Consider the following 12,257-nt stretch of genomic DNA (forward strand, 5'->3'; position numbering starts at 1 on the left):
TACTGTAGCCATGCTCACTGCAAGCAGGGTCAGTAAATGGAGACTAAAAACCTACAATTGACCTAGACCAGTATTTCTCAAAAAAAATTGACTATTGTTCATATAAAGCAGTATGTTTTACACAGAAACCCAGTGCATACACACAGTTGTAACCAAAAAGTAAACTTTGAGAAAACAATACTTGCCTTTACTCTGATTTATTTATTTTCTGTAGGTATTTTTAAGGTGCTAGTCATATCATGCTAAATTGATTTCACACCCTGGTTATGGATTGTGCCCCATAGTTTGGAAAATATTTGCTTAGACCAAGCAAGATCAACTGTCTGGAACATGTCATCTCTAAACACTGTCAGGGTTCCATTAGCAAAGACACCAAGGGTGGTGGACATCAGGTGGGCACAAAGCCCAGTCATGACCTCCTATCTGAAATGTAGGAGAGAGAGTGGAAAATGGCAGAATTAGAGGCAAGACAGCAGTGTGGCACCAGCCACTGCAGGAAAAATGATTTCTGGAGGGACATCCCAGAAGACATCAGAATTTAGACTGCTCTTGCCGCACATGCACAGGAATTCTTAACAACATTCTCTAGGAGAGACCAAGAAGGCTGCTGAGGTGGTAGCCAGTATTCAGGAGAGGCAGACAAATCCAATCAAATCGACCTTCAATTTTGAAAAAAATCTTTCCAAAAGTAGACTGCTCCTGCCCCACATGCTCAGGAACTCTGGAAAACATTCTATGTAAGAAAAAGTTTCATGGAGATGGACCAAGATGGTGGCAGTGGCCAGTATTCAGGAGAGGCAGACAGATACAATCCAATCTACCTTGAATTTTTGAAGAAATCTCCCTAAAAGTAGACTGATCCTGCCACATATGTTCAGGAATTCTGGACAACATACTATGTAAGAAAAATGTCCATGGCAAGTCAGAGGGAGCCCCTCCTGTATGGCCAGGCTGGCTCGCTACACTGGGCATCCTGGGAGACCTCAGCTCATGGCCGCTGAACTCCTCTGCACTGCACTGGGGGCCAGGGTGTGCTTTGAGCAGCAGATCCCGCTCTCCATGGTGAGGCTGTGGGCCTCTGCTTTTAGTGGGGAGATAAAATCTATCGCTGCTAGGGAATCGGGCTCCCAGTTTCTGCAAATGACACGCACTGTTTTCTCCTACTGAAAAAAAAAAAAAATATTAGCCAGGCGTGGTGGCACTCACTTGTAATCCCCGTGCTTTGGAGGAGGAGACAGGAGGATTGTGCAGGTGCAAAGCCAGCTGCACTGTTTTCAAATAAAAATAAAAAAAAAGGTCTGGGAGCGTAGCCCAGAGGTAGAAGGGTTTCCAGGGACCCCAGTACCACCAAAATATATATATATATATATAAAAAATATATAAAAATAATAAATATATATATATATATAAATATATATTGCATATATATAGATAGATATAGATATAGATATAGATATAGATATGGAAGGAAAAATGGGAACCTCTGTAGACATCCTGCCCATGGTAATGGGAACCTGACTCACACAGTGAGGTCAGGACTGGAGCTGGCAAGGCTGGGCCCAAAGCCTGTCACGGGGAAAGGCCTGGTCTGGAGCCAGCGGGACCAGGCCCAGAGCCTGTTGCATGGCAGGCCTGGGACCAGGGCCTGCTCCACAGCAAAGGGCCAGAAGGTCCCTGCAACCATGTGGCCAGGAAGCACTAGAAGCTGCTGCTGCCTCACCTCATCTCTCAGCAGTTTCCCAGATCCAAGTGATCTCTATTTAAAAAATTGGTTGTGAGTGGATCATCTTGTCAAATTTACTCACCTTCTGGCTTTCAGGATTTCAGTAAGTGAGAATAAGTGTGGAAATTAAAAGAAGGACTTCCAAGGAAGAAACTGTAATTAATCAGATGTAGAGAAATAGAAGCTCTAATACATTCTTGGTGGAATTGCAAGTTGGTGCAACCACTTTGGAAAACAGTATGGAAGATCCTCAGAAGAAGGAAAACAAACTTACCATATGACCCAGCAATACCACCTCTGGGTATCTACCAAAAAGAATGAAAATTAAAATACCGAACTAACGCATGAGTAACCATGTTTATAGCTGCACAGTTCAACATTACCAAACTGTGGAACCAGCCAAGATGTCCTTCAATGGATGAGTGGATTTCAAAACTATGGGATGTGTACACAATGGAATTTTTCCCAGCCATAAGGGAGAACAAAATTATGGCATTTACAGTGAAACATCACAAAAAATAAGAAATCAGTTGCTTTTCCTAATGTGCAAAAACTAGGGATAAACGGGTAAGAGGAGGAACTCTAGAAGGGATCCTGTAGAGGAGCAATGAAGGTGACCTATCTGAGGGGATGGGAGGGGGGAGAGGGAAACTCTTTAAAGCACATGATGTACTTAAACATATCGAGGTCAATCAGGAAGCCAAGCATGGGTAGAAGGGAGAGGGAGGGAAGGGGTTAGGAATTGGGTAAGGACTGATTGGGTGATGTGTGCATGTATATCTCCACAAGTATTTTTTATCCCATTAAGATGTATGACTACAATGCACCGAAAAAATTTTATTTAAAAAAAGAATGAATGAATGAGCCGGGCGTGGTGGTGCACACTTGTAATCCCCATGCTTGGGAGGCTGAGACAGGAGGATCGCACAGGTTCAAAGCCAGCCTCAGCTACTTAGTGAGGCTCTCAACAACTTAGTGAGACCCTGTTTCCAAATAAAATATAAAATAGGTCTAGGAGTATAGCTCGGAGGTAGAAAGCCTCCTCTGGGTTCCACCCCCAGTACCACTAAAATTAAATAAATAAATAAATAAGAATGAATAAACAAATAAATAAAATATCCATTCTCTGATAAGGCAAGGCATCCCGGACCAATAGCTGAGAGAAATGATCAATGTGCCATGATGAAAATTCTTGCATTTTTGTTAGGGATTAGCACTTTCTGGACTTTGTTCTCATCAATTATGTTACTTAACAAGTGACATTGGTCTAATTATCTTCAATTTTCACACCTAAAAAGGTGAGACAGCTTGCCTTAGGTCATACGTCACACACTAGTGGCACAGGCAAGACTCATTTAAATGCAGGTCTGTGTCCCATGACTCTAGGAATTGGTGGGAATTGGTCCCACCACACCCTAGAGGACAGCACCCCATTGCCACTGCAAATTAAGTTCCTGTGATTTTCTAATTAAAATGACAGTAATTGGCTCTGTTGTTTTAACATAGATAACTAATGTCAATGTAGTCTTTTTCTCCACTTTGCAAAAATGTCCTTTTACTTCCAACTAATTAGGCCACAAGACAATCCCTCTAGCAAGCTACTGACCCCATTTGAAAAGCTGAGGCTCTATCTCTTTGCAGAAGTGATATCCCAACTGTGAATTTAAGCCTTCTATGTATTGGTGAACTCAGCCTAGACTCCAAGAGGCATGACTTTATCTGCAGAATGGATTATTTACATCGCTTGCTGCCTAAGGTCTCTGAAGCAACATTCCTAAGGTACTTGATTCAGCACTCACCCCTACTAAGCACTCAACAAATATGTACTATCTTATTGCCATTAATAATTTATTCTAAGAGCACTTTTTCACAATTTGAATACTGTGAAAATTTCTCAATGTTTCTCTTTTACAATAACAATTCCCAGTACTGCAAATAAATAAATAAATAAATAAGCCTATGTTAACAAGAAATTTGAGCATAAGTACCAAGAGTTTTCATACACATTTGTCCCTTTTGCCTACACATATGTTGTCTCTCCTGCTAGCAACATTACCCACCAGAAGGTACATTTGTTATAATCAGTGAATCTACATTGTCATTTCATTATCACACACCCAAAGTCCATAGCTTCTGTGAGGCTCATGCTTGGTGTTGGACATCCTTTGGGTTTTGACAAGGGTCCGCCATGATAGCCTCATATGGAAACATTCGTGGCCCTCAAGATCTTCCCTGTCACACTTGTCCTCGCTCCCTTCAATCTCTGGCTACACTGGTCCCTTCGTTGTTTCCATAGTTCTGTCTTTTCCAGAATTTCATATAGTTGGAACCATGCATTTAGGAACTTGAGATAGGAGGATCACAGGTTCAAAGCCAGCCTCAGCAATGTGGTGACACCCTACTTCAAAATATTAATCTACTTTCTAGCTATTTATCTGCCTGTTCTGGATATGTCTTATAGTAGATACCTACAACATGTGATCTTAGGGTAATATTTTCAAGGTGTATCTATTTGGTAGCATGTATTAATACTTCACATCCCCTCCTTTTTTGCTTTTGCTGAATAGTCTTTGTATGGATATACCACATGTTCGTGTGGACTTTTGGGTTGCTTCCAGTTTGGGGCTGTTATGAATAATGCTGCTACCTATGAGTATCTGTGGATGGGCCCTGGTGTGAATATGTTTCACCTCTCCTGGGCATCTCCCTAGGAGTGAAATTTCTGAGTCTTATGGCAACTACTGAGCCTTTGGGGGGAACTACTAAACTGTTTCATAAAGCAGCTATACCACGCATACTGTTGTGTTTTAGTATCCATCTCTCCACACCCTTACAACACCAAGACGGATAATGCCTCTCATTATCTGTCATTTATGATAGTCATCCTAGTAGGTGCAGGAATTTATTTTTATACAATATGCATTTCACTTTTGTATGACTAGTGTGTATCATTTTAGTAATAGTGAAGGGGATGTTATCAAAACACATCCTACGTTAAAAACCCCTCTGGGTGGGATTTCCACAAGCCATGGTACAAAGAAATGCAATTCCAGGTAGGGGAGTTGGCTGGGGTCTGTGAGAGGACTTAGGGGCTTTGCTGTCTGTGGCTTCCTCTGCTCCCCAAGGCCCTGGTCTCATTCCACCTCTGTTCCCCGAGCTGCCCTGGCTGCCCTCTGTGGGAACAGAAGGAACAGCGTCTAAACAGGTAACTTTCCACATGGTTCTTTTCACTGTAGTATGGTTGAGAATCTCCTGGCCTTTGGAGCCAAGCATACCTGGCTAGAAACCCTGACATGAGTCTTCTGCTGGGTCCTAACTTCTTGAACTTTGGTTTCCTCCATGAATTGAGATAAATAAATCTCAGCCTTGTCATATTGCTGAAGGTGAGATGCAAAGGGGCCCCCAAAGAGGCCCATAGAAGCTCATCCACACTTTCTTCTCCAGCAACTTTCTACCGTCTCCTGCTCAGTGCCTGGGGGACACCAGCGCTGCAGGCTGGATTTGAGCTTTGATTCCTACCTTGGGTCTCGCCTTACTCTGCTCCTTGGCTGGCGGCAGCAGATAGCACTGTGGGCATGGAGGGGCTGTGGGAATATTTCAGGAAGAAACTGGAAATGGTGAGGGAGCTTCCTCAGATCCAGATACAGGCAGTATTTTTACCAAATCCGGGCTTGCTCGCCAAAGTCTTGGCCCAGTGTGGTGTCACCCGCTTGTAATTCCAGTACTCGGGAGACTGAGACAGCTGGATTGCAGGTTTGTGGCCAGTCTCAGCACTTAGTGAGGCCCTCTGTAACTTTGTGAAACCCTGTTTCAAACATAAAGAATAAAATAGGGCTGGGGGCATAGCTCAGAGGTAGGATGCCCCGGGTTCCATCCCCAGTACTGCAAGAAAAAAAAAAAAAAAAAAAAAAAAAAAAAAACATGAAAAGTAAACCAGTATCTGAGAGAGGAGTGTTGGGGGTAAAGAAAGGCTTTTTTGGAGGACAAAATATGAAGAAGAGGGGGCTTTGCTCTGGAATCAGTTTCTTAATGCCAGGGGCCAAGGATTACAGAAGAAGGAAAGGAAGAAACTTCTAAAGAGGAGGAATATTCATGTCTAAGGCAGGAGCCTGGCTATGTCCTTGAAGACAACTCCTGGCTAAAAGCCTAGGGACGAGAATAAAGCTTTCTTTGCAGGCCCCCCTTGAGGTGAACAAGGCAGGCCCTCTCCCAGCTTCTAAGACCACAACATAATCTAAGTCAGAAAGATGGCATCACCCAGTCTCATGTAGAGGCTAACACAGGAAGTCAAGCTCAGGGAGCGGAAAAGACACCTGACCTGAGCCCCCATATTAGTACCCTTGCGTGTTATCGGTCCAATCAAAACCTTTCTCTCTGGGGCTATATAATCTGTGTGATGATGCCATTTGGGGCTCAGGCCACGAGTTTTGCTCTTGGAGCCTCACGGGTGAATAAAGACACCTGCTTCATCCTACTCTGGCCTTCATTTCTTGTCTTCTGTGGATCAAGCCTCCTGCAACAATGTCCTCTCTTGGAATGGGAGAGGATCTCCCAGGAACTCAGGTACCCCCTCTTTTAAGTCCTTTCTTGTTTTGGTGTTTCCAGTCTTGGCAGCCCAAAGGTATCTTCCTTCTTTCTTTCTTTCTTTCTTTCTTTCTTTCTTTCTTTCTTTCTTTCTTTCTTTCCTTCTTTCTTTCTCTCTCTTTCTTTCTTTCTCTCTTTCTTTCCTTCTTTCTTTCTTTCTCTCTTTCTTTCTTTCTTTCTTGAAAATTTAAAGAAGTTTATTAAAAAAGATAGAAATACAGAAGATAGTTACAGCTTTATGTTACGCAGGGGTAACATGAGGAGATGCTTCAGATGAAATCACCCTACTTATTTATTTTTTTATTGTGGTACTGGGAATTGAACCCAGAGACACTCTATCTCTGAGCCACACCCCCAGCCTTATTTCATTTTTTATTTGGAAACAGGTTCTCACTATGTTGCTGAGAGCTTCACTAACTTGCTGAGGCTGATTTCAAACCCGTGGTCCTCTTGCCTCAGCCTCTCCAGTACTGGGATTATAGGCATGCGTTATCACCCCTGGCTTCATAGGTGTCTTTAGTGATGGGGATTTAGCCTGTATTGATTGTTAATAAGAGCTGTATTAATTGCTAATAAGAATAAGATTTCATACTTAGGCAAAACAATAAAATAATTTTCTCTGCCTCTAAACTGTCAGCCAAGAGCTATTGCTAATATTGACCTTGGTCAGCTAAAACTTAGCTGTTAGCCCAGCTAAACATGAAATGTTAAACTAAAGTTGCTAAGAGAACCCTATATTGATTACCAGGTACACAAAAGAGTTGTAGTCCAAGGCCTCCATACTCTAAAGGTGAGTTTACATAATAAATAACTTCTAGCACATAGAGATAAAAAAAAGCTAAAACTCCCCAAGGATGTGGGAGGATGGTACAGGCCTTCTTCAAAGGGGGCATATACCATTTGACCCCTGACTTCATTAACCAAGTGACATAGCTTGGTCATAACAAAGGCTCACAATGGAGATAATGGGTGAGCCTGCACCTGCATCAGGTCAGGGACAGATAGAAAGACTATTGGTCAAGCAGGATGGAAGATAGTAAATCCTTATAACAAAGGCTTGCACCAGACATAATGGGCGGGCCTACACCTGCATCACGTCAGGAGCAGGTAGAAAGACTGTTGGTTAAGCAGGATGGGAGATAATAAATCCTTATAAAAACTGTTTTGGATTCAAAAACTTCAGTGACTTATTTTCAAGGCACTCCACTGTGTCCCTCTGATGTAGTGCTTTATTGTTCTGTCCCTTCTCTTTACCTTTGTAATAATAAAATCGCTTAAGCTTGCAGCAGAATAGTTCTGGCTATTTTTTCTAGACTAGATAAGAACAAGAACCCACGTCGCCATCTCACACCATTACATTTAGCTTTGAAGGGGGACAGAAAGAGAAACTAGGCAAGTTTGGGTCAAGTGAAGCCTCTATTACCCTTTTGCACAAAGCCTTTCTTAAATGATCACTATGTCTACATGCAGAGCTGTGTAGAACCTGACCCAAGGTTGAGCAACAAAGGAGACAGACAGTGAGAAGACAGAGATACTGAGCCCTTCCATCCCGTTCCAGTAGTCTATCACACATCTGCAGGCCCCAGGGAAGAGGCAGTGTGCTCAGTACAGGGGCTTTGAGGGCCCTGAGGAGTAATCCAGGTGACTGGTATCGTCACAACTCACATTTAAGTGGTGTTATCTATCGCAAAGCCAGTGGGAGACTACTAATGTATGGTCCAGCTGTGTGGCTTCCATGATTACTGATTTTTTAGTCAGCTCAGAGCAAATGAAACTAATGGATTTAGTTAGACTTCTCCTCATAAAGAGAGCATATGAAGAGATGAAGTTCAGATCAACTTCCTTATCCCAAATAAGGATCTTTAAGATACCAACTTAACTCATCGCCCCAAGTAGAGCCAGAACTGGAGAGTAGAGCAATCATGTTCCCAAGCTCCTGATGCCTCAGAGGTAATCAAATGACAGGGACTTCTTTCTTTTTAAGTGCTAACCTGATGATGTGATCATTGTCTGTCTCACCTAAATTATGGACTTTGAAGCAATACTAAGAATGGCAGCAATCATTGAGGAAGCACTGCCTTCACCTCTGGGAGCTGTTCATACCCATCCCTTAACCCTCAGACTATCAAGCCTCCTGTTTCATTACCTTCCTGAATGTTGCAGACAGAAGCTAACTCTCCCACACCACTTTGTGGGTTCTGCGGTAATAAGGAAATCTCTGCTGGTCATAATAATGTCTTCTTATCATGTTCATTGCTTTATTTTTGCAGTGCTGGGGAATGAACCCCAGACAGACATCTACCACTAAGCCACATCCTCAGCCCTTGTTACTTTATTTTGAGACAGAGTCTTGCTAAGTGGCTAAGGTTTTGAAGCTTTGACATCTTGGGACTTTGCTGGACCTGGAGGGACTGGCTGTCACTTCTAGAACTAGCTGGGGAGAGCAAAGCTCTGGCCTGGAGTCAGTGTGCCTTTTGTATGCAAACCAGCCAACCCAGAGCCACCCCAACCACCTCATCTTCTGGATCTCAGCCTCTGGGCCAATATCCCCTTCCCCATTTGCCCCAAGGCCAGGCCTCATTCCACTAGGGACAGCCTCAGTGCCCCAGAACTGGATAAAATTATCCAAACCAGCCAATCCCAAACCCGTTTCTGCATCTCATCTGTTCCTCTCTGCATGTAAAGGTTTTAACCTGGGTGCTCCCCTGGCTCCCTCTGCCTGGTGAGCCATCCTGGTGCCTCCCTCCTGTTTCTAGAAATCTGTTGGATTAGCAAGCTTCTTCCTTCATGACAGCCATCTCTGTACCAAAAACAAATCTTAAACTCCCTTCGAACATTTTTGAAGGCCCTCTTTGGGGATCTCCACTTCCTAGCAGCCTTTGGATGATTTTCCTAAGTACCAATCCCCCTTATTAAATCTCTTCATGCTGAAAAACCACAGAGGGGTTCTGCTTTCTCCAGTCAGCTCTACCAGTAAAGCAACTCACCCCCAACAGCCCATGGGCAAGGGTCAAGGCCCCACAGAGGAACCAGCCAAGATGTCCATCAACAGATGAATGGATTACAAAACTACAGGATATGTACACAGTGGAATTTTACTCCACCACAAAGGAAAACAACATTTTGTCATTTGCAGGGAAATGAATGAAACTGGAGAACATTGTGCTAAGTGAGATCAGCCAGGCACAAAAAGTTGAAAAGTCGGATGTTCTCCCTAATATGCGGAAACTAGGGAGAAAATGGGTCATAGGAGGGACTCCTGACAAAGAAGGAGAAACCTTAGATGAGCAAAGACAGCCTAACTGAGGGAGGTGGGAGGGGGGAAGAAGGGAGACCCCGATGCACATGATGAACATTCACAAACAAATCAAAGTCAATCACTAAGCCAAACATAAGGGAGGGGGAGGGGAGGGGGTGGGAAAGGGGTGATGAGTGTATGTATGCCTCTAACATTCTCATTAACATGTACGATTAAAATGTAGCAATACATTTAAAAAAGAATAAGAAAAAAAGCAAAAATAATAATAATAAAAACAAAGCCCCTCAGGGTGTCCTGGAGCCCCGGTCCTCCCCCAGCAAGCCGAAGAACTCTGTTGACAGAGAGTTTGCACCAGCCCTGCCCATAAGAGGGTGCTTCTCAGCCGCAGAATGTTGTTCTGGCCGTGACATGGCCTTGGCTGGCCAGCCTCCAGGCAGAGCTGTTGCCGGAGCAAGTGTTTGGCAACCCTTGAGGCCTGCATCATTTCCCTTGGTGACCGGGCTCCAGGTCAGGTTTGAGTCCTGGGAGAATGGAAAGCCTCCGACTCAGCGAAGCTGAACAGAGCATTCTACCCAGTAGTAGGAAAGCCCAAGGGATGGTGGGAAATCTGAGACACCATCCTCCTGCCTCCCACTCCTGCAGGGAGGGGATCTGGCTCCCCTGTGGCTGGGCCAGTGCCCAGCAGATATTTCTACCTGTGTGTTTCCTATGGACCCCTTTCCAGTCCGATTTCCCACACGGCAAGTAGATTCCATAGTTTGTCCTGGTTGTTTTCAGATAGAAAAGAGATTCAAGTTCAGCTGGATGTGATGGTGCATACTTGCAATCCTAGTATTTGGGAGACTGAGACAGGAGGACTGTAGTTTCAAGGACAGATTCAGCAATTTAGCAAGACTCTCAGCAATCTAGGGAGACCCTATTTATGAACAAAAAAGGGATGGGGGTGTAGCTCAGAGGTAGAATGCCCCTGAGTTCAATCCTCCAGTACCATAAAAAAAAAAAACAACAAATAAACAAAGATTCAAGTTCAACTAAGCCACCTAGATCTTTTTTCTTTCTTTCTTTGTTTCTTTGTCACATTCTTCTCAGAGTTCTCTCCCCCACCCAGTGCAGGCAGAACGGCAACATCCTTCAGCCATGCCTCCCACTTTCCTTGCTGCATCTGGTTCCTCTGACGTTGGAAAGGGAGTGAGCTGTGAAGACGCCCTGGCTTCCTTCGAAGCTTGTCCCTTATGTTAATTTGCTAGGCTTGCCATAACAGAGCACCTGAAATGGGTGGTTTACAGCAACAAAAGTCTCTTTTCTCCCACTTGTAGAAGCTAGAGATGCCACATCAAGGTTTTGGTGGGCCACCCCGCTTCTCCCAGCTCCTGGCAGCTAGCTGTCCTTAGCTTGTGGCAGCATCACGCTGGTCCCAGCCTCTGTGTTCACACTGCACCCCACTCTCTGTGTCTGAGCCTACATCTGCCCCCTTGTTCTAAGGACACCAGTCATACTCTTATTTCAGTGTGACCTTGCTTACTCATGACATCAGCCACAACCCCATCCCCAAATTAAGTCACATTCACAGGTCTGGAGGGGTTAGGAGTTCCACACATCTTTTCCAGGGACTTGCAGAAGCTTACTTTGTCTTCTTTCTTGCATGAGGCACTCTTTGGGTTCCCTACAGCTGTCTCACTACTAGCAGATATTTCTACCTCTGTGCTTTCTATGGATCCCTTACTATTCTGATTTCCCACACTGCAGTTAGATCCCATAGTTCATTCTGGTTGTTTTCAGGTAGAAAAGAGATTCAAGTTCAGCTGGATGTGACGGTGCATACTTGTAATCCCAGTATTTGGGAGACTGAGACAGGCCCTTGTACCTGCCTCAGCTGTATCCAGCGCTGCTGCCCTTGCGGTCACACTTTATGTCTGACCTCCGGTGGCTCCTTCTCATCTTAGCGGCTTGCCCTGGAGATCTCCAAGCTTGGCAGTCTCCCTCTTGGACAGGGATTTTTCCAGGAAGGAGAAAGATCTGGTCTGGTTCCTTCCTTGGGGTTTCACTGATCCATAGGGAGGCTCACATGCCCTTAGCCAGACTGGCTCCTGAGAGTGAGGGCTGCTTCTCACTGGCCCCCTACTCCTCCTCCTGCACCCCGGACACCTTGAAAGCCCAGGAGGCTGGGCTCATGAAGCGTGGTCACCGCGCTCCACTCTCATCTCCAGTGGCCCTGGGCCGGCACCACAGTACCTCAGGACATGTTTACCCCCGAGTCAGATGCCAGCCTGTCCCCCTGGGGCCCATCTACCCCAGGGTCTCTCCTCCTGTCCCAGCTATTCATTTAGAATGAGGAGGTCACCCTCTCCTTGTCCCCCTCAGAAGTGGATGGGGGACTCCAAAGCATGCTAAGCCTCTGTGCCTTTGCTCTGAGGGGCAGCCTTCCCCCTTGCTCATCTCAATTTCTCCTCTTCTCTGATGGAGGCTGGAGGGGCCTTGAGCCAGGAGCACAGATCTATGCAAATCTAGCATTCCTGGGGAGTGTGTGCTGTGTTCCCACACATGTGAGTGTGTCTGTGTGTGTTAGTTTTGAGAGATTGAGCCCAGAGGTATTCTACCTCCTAGCTATATTTCCAGTCTACTTATTTATTTAATTAGTTAATTTATTTGCAGTACTGAAGATAGAACCCAGGACATTCTACCTCTGTGCTA

This window comes from Muscardinus avellanarius, assembly GCF_963383645.1.
Source record: "Muscardinus avellanarius genome assembly, chromosome: 6".
NCBI classification, from domain to species: domain Eukaryota; kingdom Metazoa; phylum Chordata; class Mammalia; order Rodentia; family Gliridae; genus Muscardinus; species Muscardinus avellanarius.